At 43.1% G+C, this 16,650-nt stretch overlaps 1 protein-coding gene across 3 annotated transcripts in view; it reads right to left on the reverse strand.

Annotated features, from left to right (window-relative positions):
* orc5 (origin recognition complex, subunit 5) overlaps positions 1-16,650 on the reverse strand; it is a 132,647-nt gene that overhangs the window by 34,989 nt on the left and 81,008 nt on the right. The window lies entirely within an intron of this gene.

Genomic DNA, 16,650 nt, shown 5'->3' on the forward strand with positions numbered 1-16,650 from the left:
CGTGCATCATGCTTTCAAAACATAATTGACATCAGAAAGAGACGGATGTTACAATATTTGAGAACAGTATGGTCACAGTGTGGTCTCCTCTATACTGGGGAGACCAAACGCAGACTGGGTGACCGCTTTGCGGAACACCTCCGCTCAGTCCAAAAGCATGACCCCGAGCTTCTGGTTGCTTGCCATTTCAACACTCCCCCCTGCTCTCATGCTCGTATCTCTGCCCTGGGATTGCTGCAGTGTTCCAGTGAACATCAACGCAAGCTCGAGGAACAGCATCTCATTTACCGATTAGGCACACTGCAGCCTGCCAGACTGAACATTGAGTTCAATAATTTCAGAGCATGATGGGCCCCCCATTTTACTTTTATTTTTTAGCTATTTTTTTCTTTTTTATATTTTTTTGTGTTTATTTTATTTTATCTTACTTTGTTCAGTTTGCCTACCCACTGTTTTTTTCATGTTTGTTCTTGTGGCTGTTCAGTTTTCAATCCATTAACACCCTATCTGTACTAATACTTTGTCTTTCAACACACCATTAACATATTGTTTGCCTTTGCTCCATGACCTTCTGGTCAGTTATTCTCAGTGACTTTATCCTATCAACACCTTCTCTTTTGTTATCTCTTGTCCCACTCCCGCTTTACTTGCTTAAAACCTTTCACATTTCTAATATCTGCTAGTTCTGAAGGAGGGGGGTCGCTGACCTGAAACGTTAACTTTGTTTCTCTCTCCACAGATACTGCCAGACCTGCTGAGTATTTCCAACATTTCTTGTTTTTATTTCAGATTTCCAGCATCCGCAGTATTTTGCTTTTATTTGAGAACAGTAGTTTTTTTGGTTCGTTATTGGGATGTGAGCGAGGCTGGCAAGGCCAGCATTTATTGTCCATCCCAAATTGCCCTCGAGAAGATGCAGTAAGCCACCTTCTTGAACGTCTGCAGTCCATGTGGTGTAGGTACACCCATAGTGCTGTTAAGGAGGCAATTCCAGGATTCTGACCCAGCGACAGTGAAGGAACAGCAATATAATTGCAAGTTGGGATTATGTGGGATTTGGAAGGGAATGTATCGGCTGCCCTTGTTCTCCTAGGTGGTGGAGGTCAGGGGTTTGGAAGATGTTATCAAAGGAGCCTTGGTGAGTTGCTGCAGTGCATGTTGTATATGTTACACACTGCTGCCACTGTGTGCCAGTGGTGGAGCGAGTGAACGTTTAAGGTGATGAATGAGGTGTTGATCAAGCAGGCTGCTTTGTCTTGGATGGTGTCGAGCTTCTTAAGTGTAGTCGGAGCTGCATTCATCCAGGCAAGTGGACAGTATTCTATCACACTCCTGACTTGCGCCTTGTAGATAGTGGTCAGGCATTGGGGAATCAGGTCGTGAGTTACTCACCTCAAAATTCGCAGCCTCTGACCTGATCTTGTAGCCACAGTATTTATATGGCTGGTCCAGTTAAGTTTCTAATCAATGGTAACCCCCCCGATGTTGATGGTGGGGGATTCATTGATGGCAATGCTGTTGAACGTCAAAGGGAGATAGTTAGATTCTCTATTGTTGGAGATGGTCATTGTCTGGCACTCAATTGGCACAAATGTTACTTGACATTTATCACCCCGAGGCCTGAATATTGTCCAGGTCTTGCTGCATGTGGACACGGACTGCTTCAGTATCCAAGGAGTTTTGAATGGTACAGTACACTGCAACCATCGGCAAACATACCTACTTCTGACCTTATGATGGAGGGAAGGTCATTGATGAAGCAGCTGAAGATGGTTGGGCCTACCCTGAGGAACTCCTGCAGCGCAGTCCTGGAGCGGAGATGATTGGCCTTCAACAGCCACAACCATCTTCCTATGTGCTAGGTCTGACTCTTCCTCCGGTTAGTTGTTTAATTGTGCACCACCACTCAAGGATGCGGCAGGACTGCAGAGCTTTGATCGGATCCATTGGTTGTGGTGTTGCCTAGCTCTGTCTATAGCTGCTTCCTCTGTTTAACAGGTATGTAGTCGTGTTGTAGTTTCATTAGGTTGACATCTTTGTTTTTAAGGTATGCCTGATGCTTCTCCTGGCATGCTCTCCTACACTTATTGAACCAGGGTTGGTCCCCTGGCTTTTTGGTAATAATAGAATGAGGGAAATGCCAGGTAATGAGGTTAGACTGTGGTTGAATGCAATTCTGCTGCTCCTGATGGCCCACTGTGTTTCATGGACACTCAGATCTGAGCTGCTAGGTCTGTTCTGAGTCTATCCCATTTAGCACAGTGATGCGTGTAGTGCCACACAACACAATGTGTGAAGATGGGACTTCGCCTTCTCAAGGACTGTGTGGTGGTCACCCTTACCAATACTGTCATGGACTGACGCACCTGGGACTGGTAGATTGGTGAGGATGAGGTCAAGTAGGTTTTTCCCTCTTGTTGGTTCTCTCACCACCCGCTGCAGACCCAGTCTGGCAGATATGTCCTTCAGGACTCAGTCAGCTTGGTCAGTACTGGTGCTACCCAGTCACTCTTGAAATACCCGACCTGGAATACATTCTGTACCTTGCTACCCTTAGTGCTTCTTCCAAGTGGTGCTCAACATGGAGGAGCACTGGTTCATCAGCTGAAGGAGGATGGTAGATGGTAATCAGCAGGAGGTTTCCTTGCTCGTGTTTGATGTGATGCCATGAAACTTCATGGGGTTCAGCATCAACGTTGAAGATCCCCAGGGCCACTCCGTCCCCACTGTATACCACCGTGCCACCAGCTCTTGTGAGTCTGTCCTGCCGGTGGGACAGGACATACCCAGGAATGGTGATGGTGGAGTCTGGACATTGGCTGCAAGATATGATATGGTGAGTATGACTATGTCAGGTTGTTGCTTGACTAGTTTGTGGGACAGCTCTCCTAATTTTACACAAGTCCCCAGATGTTAGGAGGACTTTGCAGGGTTGACTGTTGTTTCCGGGGCCTAGGTCGATGCCGGGTGGTCTGTCCATTTTTTTCCTTATTTAACTTTTCTGCAACAGCTCGATAGAACTAGGTGGCCTGCTAGGCCATTTCAGAGGGGAAATAAGAGTCAACTACATTGCTGTGGGTCTGGATCACACAGATGCCAGATCGGGTAGATGGCAGATTTCCTCCCCGGAAGAATATTTGTGAACCAGATGGGTTTTTACAACAATCTGGTAGTTTCAAGATTATTAATGAGACTAGCTTTTTATTCCAGATTTATTAATTAATTGAATTAAAATTCCCCCAGCTGCCATGGTAGGATTTAAACTCATGTCTCCGGAACATTAGCCTGTGCTTCTGGATTTCTAATCCAGTAATGTATGTTACCAAAATGCTAACGTCCACTTGAGGTCTGTGACAACACTACAAGACAACAAAATATCAATCACTGTTCCTCTCGACACTGATTTCATAAACTTAAAACCGTATCAATGAAAACCCAGGCATAAAAGGGAAAAAAAAAAAACAGGTTTCCCACTTTCCAGTGACTGGATCCATCTTTACTATTCTAATTAGTCATCTGAATCTTTGGCCATCTAAATCTGCCTACAATTCCACACCAGCCACCAGATGTTATCTCCTCTCCATTCTGACTCACCCTACAGGGCTGTTGTTTAGCTTAACCCTTCAATATACATTTCATATTTTCATTTATCCCAGAATTCTTATTTTTAAAATCTTCCTCAAGACAACTCACCCCAAGCATCTTACCTACTCGTCACCTAACATAAAATCCCTGACACTTGGGGCTGAATTTTCCTGCGGGCTTCAGGACCGACGCAAAGACCAAATGGGGGTCCTAAACCCACGCTTGCCGGCAATAGGACCTGCTTGGTGATAGGAGGCTTCCTCCGAGACTAATTGGCTGCCTCTGAGCTTGCCATCCAATTAAAGACAGTGGGCAGTCTCCCAATGCTGCTGGCCCAATCTCAGGGCCGGCACCTCTGAAGCCTCAGCAGCCCCACCAGGAGAAGTAGGTGCAGGGATCAAGATGGCGCCTCAAAATGGGGGTGCTGCCAGAAAGGTAATTTTAAAATGAAAATTCAGGGGAGCCAAGCAGGCAGTTGAATGGAAGTTGACTCTGTTGAATATTGTCAGGTATTTTTAGGCCTTTCTACTTCATAATGGAACAAAACATGCATGAGAGTTAAATACACAACAATTTTTTAAAAACACTTACCTATGGAGTCACACATGAACAGTTCTCACCATATTGTTGTGTACTCAACCAATAAAATTACTGTACACAAATTCCAATAACAAACCTGCACATTGACCATTTAACCTGACATTCCCTGAAATAAACCAGAAAAACCTGCAGCTTAAATTTTAAACAGCTGGTTACCACGTAGAGGAAAATTAGCTCTCACCATTGTCAGGTTTACAGCTGTCTAAGCTGACTGATTGATTGCAGTACTTGTAGATTTGTGCAGAAGGCATATAAAAACAACTAGACTTATTTGGTAATTTTATGACCCATCTGGTCTTACTCCAATTATGTGGACAAAAACCATGCTATATCTCTTTTGTCACCATTCACTTCATTTCTCGCAGAATTCATAATATAAAACTCATTTTACAGTGCAAATATTCTGCTTCAGAAACAGCCAAATAGATTACAATGAAGAATGATTTATTAGCAGAGTCGAAGATGACATCTACAAACATATTATACTGAAAAATATCCATCACACAGGTGTAGCTATCAGTCAACTCTGCTTTAAAAATTTTGATTTCAACAAGCTTTGAAAAAAAGATATTCAAAATGTTCAGTGATACAAAAAAAAAAGGCCCACCAGAACTGAGGCAGATCAGGACTTTCAGCCACTATAAATAGTGGGATCAGCTAATAAATTATGCAGGAGTTAGGCTGCAAATGAGCCCTAAAGGCCTTGGGGACACATGGTTGGGAGAGGGGCTAGTGGAGGGAAGAAAAATATCTGGTGCAGCAGTACTATAGGAAGCAAGCAACCTGGGAAACAAGGATTACATAAAAGAAACAAGCAGCAAATGTCACAGAGCCAGACCTGTATGCTCTCGTAACAGATACACAGATGGAGCAGACAGGACAGGTCATTGGAGTCAGGGATTAGAGATGTGCCAAGAATGTGGTATGCACTTTGGGGAAGGTGGTGACTGGCAGTGAATGCCAGGGGCTCCTTTACGGTGCAGGAGGAAGAGGAAGTACAAGAACCTCAGAGCAGCCAGGATAAGACTCCTGTTACTCAGGATTGTTCTTTGCTACCTCTTTATATGTGTGGCTCTTCTTCATTCATTGGCCTCATTGCCAGTGGGGTCAGAGATGAAGGTGGGATCTGACAGTGGAGAGATTTGGCAGAAGTCAGCTGCTGGCTCCTGGGCCTGCAGACTCCAATCTTTAGGGCCTTTCTGTAAAGAAGAGGATGCTAGGTGAGCCTCATTCTCAGGTGAAGGCACTGAAGACTGGAGACAGCTGGTAGGGGGCACAACACAGTCCATTGCCATCCTCAGCATCAATATCAAAGGATGCGACACAATGCAGCACCATCCGGAGTAGTTGCTGGTACCAGGAACATCTGCATTGGTCCCTCCCCGAGAAAGGTCTCCAGGCTAGTCACTGCGTCCAATATTGTTCCATTGCTGGAAAATGATACAAGGACATCGGGAGAGAACAGGATCAGGCTCAGCAGTGACAACATACAAAGACAAACAGCTTGCTGACAAATCACTACCTAGACTCTCACACAGGCAGATCACTAGCTAGTTGCTGTTGTATGTGGAACTGTACCCCAGCAAGAGTATATAGTTTGAGAGCAGTGGCAAAAATACAAGAGAACTGATGGGTGATGGGGAAATTATTTGCTTCTCAGCGAGAAATTGTTGATTCCACAAATAGAATGTATAAATTTTTAAAAAGTAACCAAAGCAAAGATTGAATTTTTTGTGTGCAAAATCCTAAAGTTGGCAATTAAAAACATGATAATTTTGAGACTCAAGTACAGATACATCTTGCAGCCACATTGCATTGGTTATTATTGTGATGTATCAGTGAAGGGTAAGTTGTGGATTCTGGTACATAATTGGTCATACTAATAGGGGAGGGACAAAATGGAGCTAAGGCACTACAACACAAGACATCCAGTCAATTTCAGTGATTTGCTCAAAAGTGAAATAGATGAAAAGTATGAACATTACCTTTCTGATTGTGAAATAATGAAGGACATGAGCAGATTTATGATTGTGGAAAGAGAAAGGGAGACATAAATACCAATATGTTCTGAATAGTAACATTCATGAGTTCTGAAGTTTGCTCCTTGTGTCTGACAAAAAGAAATATTACTATTTTACTATGACTATATAGTCACATTCTACCTTTTATTATTTGGTATGTCAGGAATTTTACCAGTGTTTTGGGAACTAATTCTGTTATGGGAATCCATTGAGTTTGACAAGCAAAGAACACTTCAATAACCTACAGTTTTTTTTTTAAACAAGTTGATCATTTAACTATTTCCAGCCCCATTAACTACGTATGTTCAAAAGTGGTCAAAAATCCAAAGCAACCACAAAGAACATTAATTGTATTGAGTTTTGGCTACATGGAATATAAAAATAATTTGCAAACATATCAGAACATAACTTAATTAAAATTAAAAGGAGTGCTGAAAAACGTTCTCTGTTCTGGTCAGTCTTGATTGTGCCTAGCCATGCAATGCTCCAATACAGATTACAGCAAGAACATTGAGCAGTCTTCTTGGAGACTGAATAAATCAAAACAGCATAGTTTGTAGGTTTTTAATTGGAGACACAGATGCTGTTACGGCCACACGGTGAGGGGTTTGGGTGGTTCCCAATGTTCAACTCCCACCTGACTGCAGCAAGTGTCTTTTTTGTTATTAGGGTTTAACCCCCTTGTGTTTTATTTGTCAAATAAACAGATAGCGACTGGTTTACTTGTAGGTTTAAAAACATTTATTGATCAATATGCCTTAACCCGAAATTGTCGCAACTGCATCCCCTCACTCACACACATGCACAAAGAGACAGATAGAGAGGAAAAGGGGTAAGCGGTTGTAAGTGGGGCTGGTTTCAGAGATCATAATAAACTTGTTGAATTCTCTCGGAAGTAGAGTTCTCGTTGGTTGCAGGCCTGAGGTGTTTGTAGGTTTCTTCTTGGTTGAAAGTTCAGTTGAAGACAGTGGAGCACTTTTAATTCACTGTGTATAAGTAGTGATGTAGAATTCTACAGAAGGGCGAATCCCTTCTGCATACTGGATTTCACCCAGCCCCTTAGCTGGAAAAGTTGTTTGGTGATGCTTCTTTCTGGGAGCCTCTCTCTCTCTCTCTAGGACTGCCTGTTGAGGTTAAAATGTGTTACGTCTCGTCTCTGCTGGGAGATGAGGATTTTCTTCCCTGTAGTGATCAACAATGGCCCAGGATGTGGCTACTTCATACCTTCTTTGTTTCAAAAGAACCCATTCAATTCAAAATTGTCTCTTGATGGGTTCAGAACTAGAATAAACCGGTTATGATGTTTCCATTCCACACCTCCTTTGTTTAAGAACCCTTTCAATTCAGGAATATTTCAGGATGGGTGTAGGATGGGTGCAATTGACACCTCTTAGTTTTGAAGGTATCCCTTTGTCCCTGTCAGGCAGTTTAAATATACAAAAGACAAGCCTTTTACCTTCGGTGGCCATTTTGAAGCATATTGCTTACTTTTTCAAAGAAAGGTCCATTTTTTCACAATACAAAGTCAATATTTATAACTTCAGTTTTAGTCTTCACACTTCTTGTACATGTGGCAATGCACACATGCAAATAATCCAAGAAATCATAAAAATCCTGTACTTGTTAATTATGATGCAGTAAATACTACATGCAAACTTCTCACAGTTCATTAGGTGAATGTACCATTTGGTGTAGCACTGAGCTCCAGAGACAGGTTTGAGACTGAATCTATGCTGAGTTAACCATTCTAACTCAAGGCAGCAATATGTGCTTCTATTAACTTCAACATCTTCAGGCTGGCAGCGGCAGGGGAAATCATACAGGGTTCCTTCTTTGGATTGTTATTCAGCAGCCCATGCTGGAAAATGTGCATGTGTGGACATCAAGTGAGTCATAGGGATGGATCGATGATCGTTGATATAAATTCTGAAACCAGAAGCTGGCATCAGAGGAAAACCTATTCCCTAAACCTATTATTCAATTAGGTATACTGTATTCGTTGCTCACAATGTGGTGCCTCTACAATGGGGAGACCAAACGCTGATCGGGTGACTGCTTTACAGAACACCTCCACTCAGTCCGAAAGCATGACACCGAGCTTCCAGCTGCTTGTTATTTCAACACATCCCCCCCTGCTCTCATGCCCACATTTCTGCCCATGGCCTGCTGCAATGTTCCAGTGAACATCAACACAAGCTTGAGCAGCAGCACATGATCTTTCAATTAGGAACTCTCCAGCCCTCAGACTCAACCTTGAGTACAACTATTTCAGAGCATGACTGGCCTTTTTGTTTATTTTTCTTTTTTTATTATTTTGTTTTTTAACCATGTGCCTGTTTTTTCATGTGGACAGAGCTGCTCATTATTCTGCCATCAACACTTTCTCTGGACTAAAGCTTTGTCTTTCACTACAAACATTAACATGCTCTTTGTCTTATGACAGCTTTGTTATTTAATCTCTCCTGTCACACACCAAACCACCAACGCACCCGCCCCCACCCCTTCACTTGCTTAAAACTTAATTCTTTTCTAACCTTTGCCAGTTCTGATGAAAGGTCACAGACCTGAAACGTTAACTCTGCTTCTCTCCCCACAGATGCTGCTTGACATGCTTTGAATAAAGTTTGCCCTCATGTTGTCAACTTGCAAACTACATGAAAAACATTGTAACATACAATAATTTAAATTCATCTATTGCCATTCAGATAATAAACTTCCTAAAGTGCATTTTGAGGATTGCAGGATACCAAACATGAAATGGTAGAACATTAAGGTCTCCAAAAGACTGGTTGAAGAGGCAGAGCTTGAGGTAGCTTTTCCAAGGTGGAGGTGTTTAGAAAGAGAATTTCAGAATATAGGGCACAGTATCTGAAGGTTTGACTAGTAATGGAGAAAGGAGAGCCAGTGGGAGAGTGTTGGGAGAATGGCAGGTGTTATGTGGAACGTTGGGTTGGAGAAGATTGAGGAAGTACAGTAGAGAAATATCATGGAAGGATTTGCAAACAACAATGAGAATTATGAAGTTGAAACACTGAAGCCCCACGGAGTTTGATGAGGACAGGGACACTATACATAAAGGGCCTGTTAATGGAGCGGAAATAGAGTTGTTAGATATATCTACAGTTCAGACACTGTTAATGTAGTCAGTATTTTAAAAATCTATTTCTATCAGCTACTTAAGGAGAATGAAGAAAACCTAAAATGCTGACTGGGAGATACTTAGGAGTGTCCATTACCATATCAGCTTTGGCTCCTTGTTCTGTATCTATAACGTGAATTCTTCCCGATATTTGCTTTGTCTGCACTGGTGAATCTTTACCATGTTATGGAAACAGTCATCACATGTCTAAGCACTAAAACAATCTAGTTATCTAATTCAACATTTCTTTCATACCCCACCTACAATAATTGCAAATGTTTTGCTTCAGAATTGAGGTATTTGGAGACGTTGAAAAAATTACTTCTGAAGGAGCTTGCCGGGTAAATGTCGTCTTCTGGCCAGCCAACCAGCGAAGCATGCTGGCTGGTTATCCGCTGCTCAGTCAGCAAAGAGGCCAATGAGATTTTGAAACTGGGTGTCGTTTGAATCCGACCGACAAACTGCTGACGCTATAATGGGCAATTTGCCAAGCATAAAGTGCGTTGCAGGCCTGATATTGTTAAAAACGGCAGAGCATTTAACAAGGTCGAAAAATGTGGGAAGGTCACAGAAATATCTTCAAAAACTTTAAAGGAAACTAACTTGATTGTAAGCCTTAAAATGTTTTAAATACGAACATTGTAAAACAAGCACATCATAACTAGTAAAAGTTCATTACTTGTACTTTAACTCATTGTACCAATAAAGCTTGTTATTTTGGTTTGTCTTAAATTCTGACACAGCCTGCGCCTGTGGTTGTTTAATATGAAGCATGTTAGGAACTTCAAGGTAGTTGTAGAGTTAATCCTGGTAATGTTCTTGCTGGCAGACTTCGTCCTAGTCATTCTATTGAATATCATTCGTATCTATAATCACCGACTGAAACATCAGGAAACATAATCCAATGCATTCTGCTGCATTGCCAATGTCAGTTCATCAAGTTCTTCAATTGACAGGCAGTTCTGAATTTCCTACTACTCCAGCACTTTTTGTTAGGTACAGGTTGAAAAGACAGCTTTTGAAAAACATTCCTTTATAGTTTTATAGTTGCAGTTTTCAGTGCACTCCAGGCAAGAATCACCATGTAAACTGAGCATTCTGTTTTGCCATTGCAATCCTATGCAGTCACTTCCATCATCAATTGCATGCAAAATCTGATTTACTATTCTACTTTCGACATGCTAATTCAAGGTTTCAATTAATCCAGGATTGATTTGCTGCATCAATGACACATTGGAAATAGAGAAGTTAGTTTGGCATTTGATGGTTGAGCAATTGATTGCGACTCTAACACCTGCAGGTACAATGATTCACCACAATCAACTAATTGTAAAGTATGATTTAAGCTGTCCAAGCAATGGAATTTGCAGACTTTTATTTGCATTGATTAAGATCAACAGGAAAATAATGTGATCCGTTGCCCTTGCCAAAAATCATCAACATTGTTCATCTGTACCTGCCATAATGGCACTAAGCAAGACAGAAGTGTTTCCATTTCTGTTCCTTGTACCTGCAGTGTTAGCTCAAGAGGGGAGACTGCCAGATGATTTTTTCTTTTGAAGAAAAGGTAAAAGTGCCATGCAGCTGCATATGTTTTTTTTTATTCATTCATGGAATTTGGGCGCCGCTGGCCAGGCCAGCATTTATTGCCCATCCCTAATTGCCCTTGAGAAGGTGGTGGTGAGCTGCCTTCTTGAACTGCTGCAGTCCATGTGGGGTAGGTACACCCACAGTGCTGTTAGGAAGGGAGTTCCAGGATTTTGACCCAACGACAGTGAAGGAACGGCGATATAGTTCCAAGTCAGGATGGTGTGTGACTTGGAGGGGAACTTGCAGGTTGTGGTGTTCCCATATATTTGCTGCCCTTGTCCTTCGAGTTGGTAGAAGTCGCGGGTTTGGAAGGTGCTGTCTAAGGAGCCTTGGTGCATTGCTACAGTACATCTTGTAGATGGTATACACTGCTACCACTGTGCGTCGGTGGTGGAGGGAGTGAATGTTTGTAGATGGCGAGCCAACCAAGCGGGCTGCTTTGTCCTGGATGTTGTCGAGCTTCTTGAGTGTTGTTGGAGCTGCACCCATCCAGGCAAGTGGACAGTATTCCATCACACTCCTGACTTGTGCCTTGTAGATGGCGGATAGGCTTTGGGGAGTCAGGTGGTGAGTTTCTCGCCGCAGGATTCCTAGCCTCTGACCTGCTCTAGTAGCCACAGTATTTATATGGCTACTCCAGTTCAGTTTCTGGTCAATGGTAGCCCCTAGGATGTTGATAGTGCGGGATTCAGCGATGGTAATGCCATTGAATGTCAAGGGGAGATGATTAGATTCTCTCTTGTTGGAGATGGCCATTGCCTGGCACTTGTGTGGCGCAAATGTTACTTGCCACTTATCAGACCAAGCCTGGATATTGTCCAGGTCTTGCTGCATTTCTACACGGACTGCTTCAGTATCTGAGGAGTCATGAATAGTGCTGAACATTGTGCAATCATCAGCGAACATCCCCACTTCTGACCTTATGATTGAAGGAAGGTCATTGATGAAGCAGCTGAAGATGGTTGGGCCCAGGACACTACCCTGAGGAACTCCTGCAGTGATGTCTTGGAGCTCAGATGATTGACCTCCAACAACCACAACCATCTTCCTTTGTGCTAGGTATGACTCCAGCCAGTGGAAGGTTTTCCCCGATTCCCATTGACCTTAGTTTTGCTAGAGCTCCTTGATGCCATACTCGGTCAAATGCTGCCTTGATGTCAAGGGCAGTCACTCTCACCTCACCTCTTGAGTTCAGCTCTTTTGTCCATGTTTGAACCAAGACTGTAATGAGGTCAGGAGCTGAGTGGCCGTGGCGGAACCCAAACTGAGTGTCACTGAGCAGGTTATTGCTAAGCAAGTGCCGCTTGATGGCACTGTTGATGACACCTTCCATCACTTTATTGATGATTGAGAGTAGGCTGATGGGGCGGTAATTGGCTGGGTTGGACTTGTCCTGTTTTTTTGCGTACAGGACATACCTGGGCAATTTTCCACATTGCAGGGTAGATGCCAGTGTTATAGCTGTACTGGAACAGCTTGGGTAGAGCCGCGGCAAGTTCTGGAGCACAGGTCTTCAGTACTATTGCCGGAATATTGTCAGGGCCCATAGCCTTCGCAGTATCCAGTGCCTTCAGTCGTTTCTTCATATCACACAGAGTGAATCGAATTGGCTGAAGTCTGGCATCTGTGATGCTGGGGACTTCAGGAGGCCGAGAGGAATCATCAACTCAGCACTTCTGGCTGAAGATTGTTGCAAATGCTTCAGCCTTATCTTTCGCACTGATGTGCTGGGCTCCCCCATCATTGAGGATGGGGATATTTGTGGAGCCACCTCCTCCAGTTAGTTGTTTAATTGTCCACCACCATTCACGACTGGATGTGGTAGGGCTGCAGAACTTAAATCTGGTCTGTTGGTTATGGGATCGCTTAGCTCTATCGCATGCTGCTTACGCAGTTTGGCACGCAGATAGTCCTGTGTTGTAGCTTCACCAGGTTGAAACCTCACTTTGAGGTATGCCTGGTGCTGCTCCTGGCACGCCCTCTTGCACTCTTCATTGAACCAGGGTTGGTCTCCTGGCTTGATGGTAATGTGGGGGATATGCCAGGCCATGAGGTTAAAGATTGTGGTTGAGTACAATTCTGATACTGCTGATGGCCCACAGCGCTTCATGGATGCCCAAGTTTTGCATTGCTAGATCTGTTCGAAATCTATCCCATTTCGCACGGTGGTAGCGCCACACAACACGATGGAGGGTATCCTCAAAGTGAAGGCAGGACTTCGTCTCCACAAGGACTGTGCAGTGTTCACTCCTACCAATACTGTCATGGACAGAAGCATCTGCAGCAGGCAGATTGGTGAGGACGAGGTCAAGTATGTTTTCCCCTCTTGTTGGTTCCCTCACCACCTGCCGCATGCCCAGTCTAGCAGATATGTCCTTTAGGACTCGGCCAGCTCAGTCAGTAATGCTGCTACCAAGCCACACTTGGTGATGGACATTGAAGTCCCCCACCCAGAGTACATTCTGTGCCCTCACCACCCTCAGTTCTTCCTCCAAGTGCTGTTCAACATGGAGGAGTACTGACTCATCAGCTGAGGGAGGGCAGCAGGTGGTAATCAGCAGGAGGTTTCCTTGTCCATGTTTGATCTGATGCCATGAGACTTCATGGGGTCCAGAGTCAATGTTGAGGACTCCCAGGGCAACTCCCTCCCTACTGTATACCACTGTGCCACCACCTCTGCTGGGTCTATCCTGCCAGTGGGACAGGACATACCTGGGGATGGTGATGGCAGACTCTGGGACATTGTCTGTCAGGTATGATTCTGTGAGTATGACTATATCAGGCTGTTGCTTGACTAGTCTGTGGGACAGCTCTCCCAACTTTGGCACCAGCCCCCAAATGTTAGTAAGGAGGACTTTGCAGGGTCGTAAGGGTTGGGTTCGCCGTAATCGTTTCTGGTGCCTAGATCGATGCCGGGTGGTCCACATGTAGGCCAGACCAGGTAAGGATAGCAGATTTCCTTCCCGAGAGGACATTAGTGAACCAGATGGGTTTTAACAACAATCGACAATGGTTTCATGACCATCATTAGACTAGCTTTTTAATTCCAGATTTATTAATTAAATTCAAATTCCACCTTCTGTTGTGATGAGATTTGAACCCATGTCCAATACCCTGGGTCTCTGGGTTACTAGTCCAGTGACAATACCACTATGCCACCACCTCCCCTGTCCTCCACTGTATATACACATCCAGAAAGGTAGGCAGAATATTAGTTGACCTAGATACCATATCACTATCTGACTTGAGCCAGACTCTCTATATGCAGGTGTTATGCAATACACCCAACTGTTTGAGGGTTCAAATGAAATGCTAATTTTTCCAGCCAGTACTGTTAACATCTGGCCAGTTCATATCCATTCCTTTTCTTTGCCAGCTTGCAATTACATCCACCTCGAGTCTTATCCTCATTTTATTTTTGATTGGTGTCACTGCACGGCTCCCACCACTCAAGATTTGTTTTTAAGTAATCATTCACCTTATCGATGGAGGTAGCTTAAATTCTATCATAATTAGGGCCCTACCAAATTCATGGTCAAATTTTACAGATTTCACTGCCACGGCATTTTAATAATTTTGAATTTCACATACTTAAATTGTAAATCTCATGCAACAAACCATGAAAATGATCTACTTAAAACAAGACAAAAGGTCAGCTTTCAAATGGCATTTATTGTATACTGAAAAACTACTGTAAGTAACTGACTATAGACAGATCAAATTCATTACTCATTGAAGTCAGTGGTTGAATGTGCGCATGGAGCAACCTGCAACTTTCTCTTTCTTTATTCCCTGTCTCTGCGCTGTGAACACCTGCCTGTGTTTATCCTTGCAAGGTGGGGATTCTGTATTCCAGAGTTCCAAAACTGCAGCACAGGCAAAGTACAATCCGCTTCTTTTATGCTGCTTTTATAAGCAGGAATCTCCAGCCTACATTTAATGTACACCTGCAGCTTTGAGTGATCAAGTTTTTCCAATGGCATGGTGGCACTTGCAAAAGCATCCATAAGTTCCACTGTAACCAACAAATGATTTTCTGAGCTCTATCGAATTCTTAGAGAGATGAAATTGTTGCTTTTTGTGTCGTGTGTTTGTTTTCCAGCACTGCGGCATCGGATGCTCTCTTTCTACTGCAATGGCTTTTGGACTCTAAGTGGCACTGAACCGTTGCCCGCTGTGTGTGATCCAACAAAACATTGCAGCTTGTACAAAAGAGTATACCACTATCCAGATGCAGAATTGGACATCCAAATTCTTTCACTCGATGAGACTGTTTTGATTCTGGCATACTCTCTAGTCTGCTACTCTCAAAACTGCACTGGAGGCCTTCCCTCATCTACCAGTGAGTTGAGCCTTGTGTCAATCAGTAAAATGCGCGATATTCGAAACACTCCAAATCAGCGAGTTCAGCCTTGTGGCAATCAGTAAAACGCGTGAAGTTCGCAAAATGGCTGAATTCACGAAGGAACAGAGATTTCACAGTCTGTGACACATTTTTCATGGCCATGAATTTGGTTGGGCCCTAATCATAATGTTACATTTAGGTCAGAAAATTCTGTGTTTTTATTTTTGCTTCTACAGACCATTTGTTTAACCACTATCATGTGGACTGATGAATATGGAATCATTGGGCAGATGCTGCACTGACTTTAGCAAAGTGGTAAACTAATGCTTAAAAATTCATTTTTGGAATAAGGGTGGCACTAGCATTTATCGCCCATCCCCAACTGCTTCGATAAGGTGACGGTGAGTTTTCTTCTTGAACTGCTGCAGTTCATGTGGAATTTTTGCAGTGACTTGACACTACTGAGAGGCTTGCAAGGCCACTTGAGTGAGCAGCTAAAAATCAATAAGTTTGAAGTAGGATTAGAGTTACATATAGGCCAGACAGGTTAAGGATGGCAGGTTTCTTTCCCTAAACGACATCAGTCAACCAGCTGGAGTTTTACGCTTTTAATGATATCTGCTTTTTTTTTCTTTATTTCTAGCTTATTTTATAATCAAATCAAATTTCTATAGGTGGGACTTGAACTTATTCTCTGGATTACTAGTCCAATAACCACGACACTACCTTACTTCTAAATATCAACTGTAAGCTTTGGTGAAAACATTTAATTTGGTCAAGGAGTAGAGTACGAGTTGCAACACTCCTAAGGATCACAGCACAGAATAGAATGTGTAAGAAATAAATGTTAAATATAGCAAATGGATTTCACTAACTGATTGCTCTATTTTCTATATGGGTCATAGGTACTGAAATTGGGACATGAGATTTACCAACCATAAATGGGAATGTTAAAAACACTTTGCTACTAACTGGCTACTATTGTATTTTGAAAGATATGCTGCAGATCAAAACACTGGGGTAGAAATAATCTCTCACTGGTTGCAGACTGTCTATGGAATCTTATTGGAACTGCAGTGTAACAAACACATGAAACGGTCATAGTAGCAAGGTGAGCAGATCATAGAATGGTTACAGCACAGGAGACGACCATTCGGCCTATGGTGTCTGTGCCGACTCTCTGCAAGAGCAACTCAGCTAGTCCCACTTCCCCGCCCTTCCCTCATAAAACCTGCAAACTTATTCTCTGGCTGTGCTTATCCAATTCCCTTTTTAAAGCCACAATTGAATCTGTCTCCGTGTTCTAGTTAACATATGAATTAGGAGGCGGCGGCCATTCAGCCCCTCGAGCCTGCTCTGCCATTTGATAA

Source organism: Heterodontus francisci, chromosome 27, assembly GCF_036365525.1.
Source record: "Heterodontus francisci isolate sHetFra1 chromosome 27, sHetFra1.hap1, whole genome shotgun sequence".
Classification (NCBI taxonomy): Eukaryota; Metazoa; Chordata; class Chondrichthyes; order Heterodontiformes; family Heterodontidae; genus Heterodontus; species Heterodontus francisci.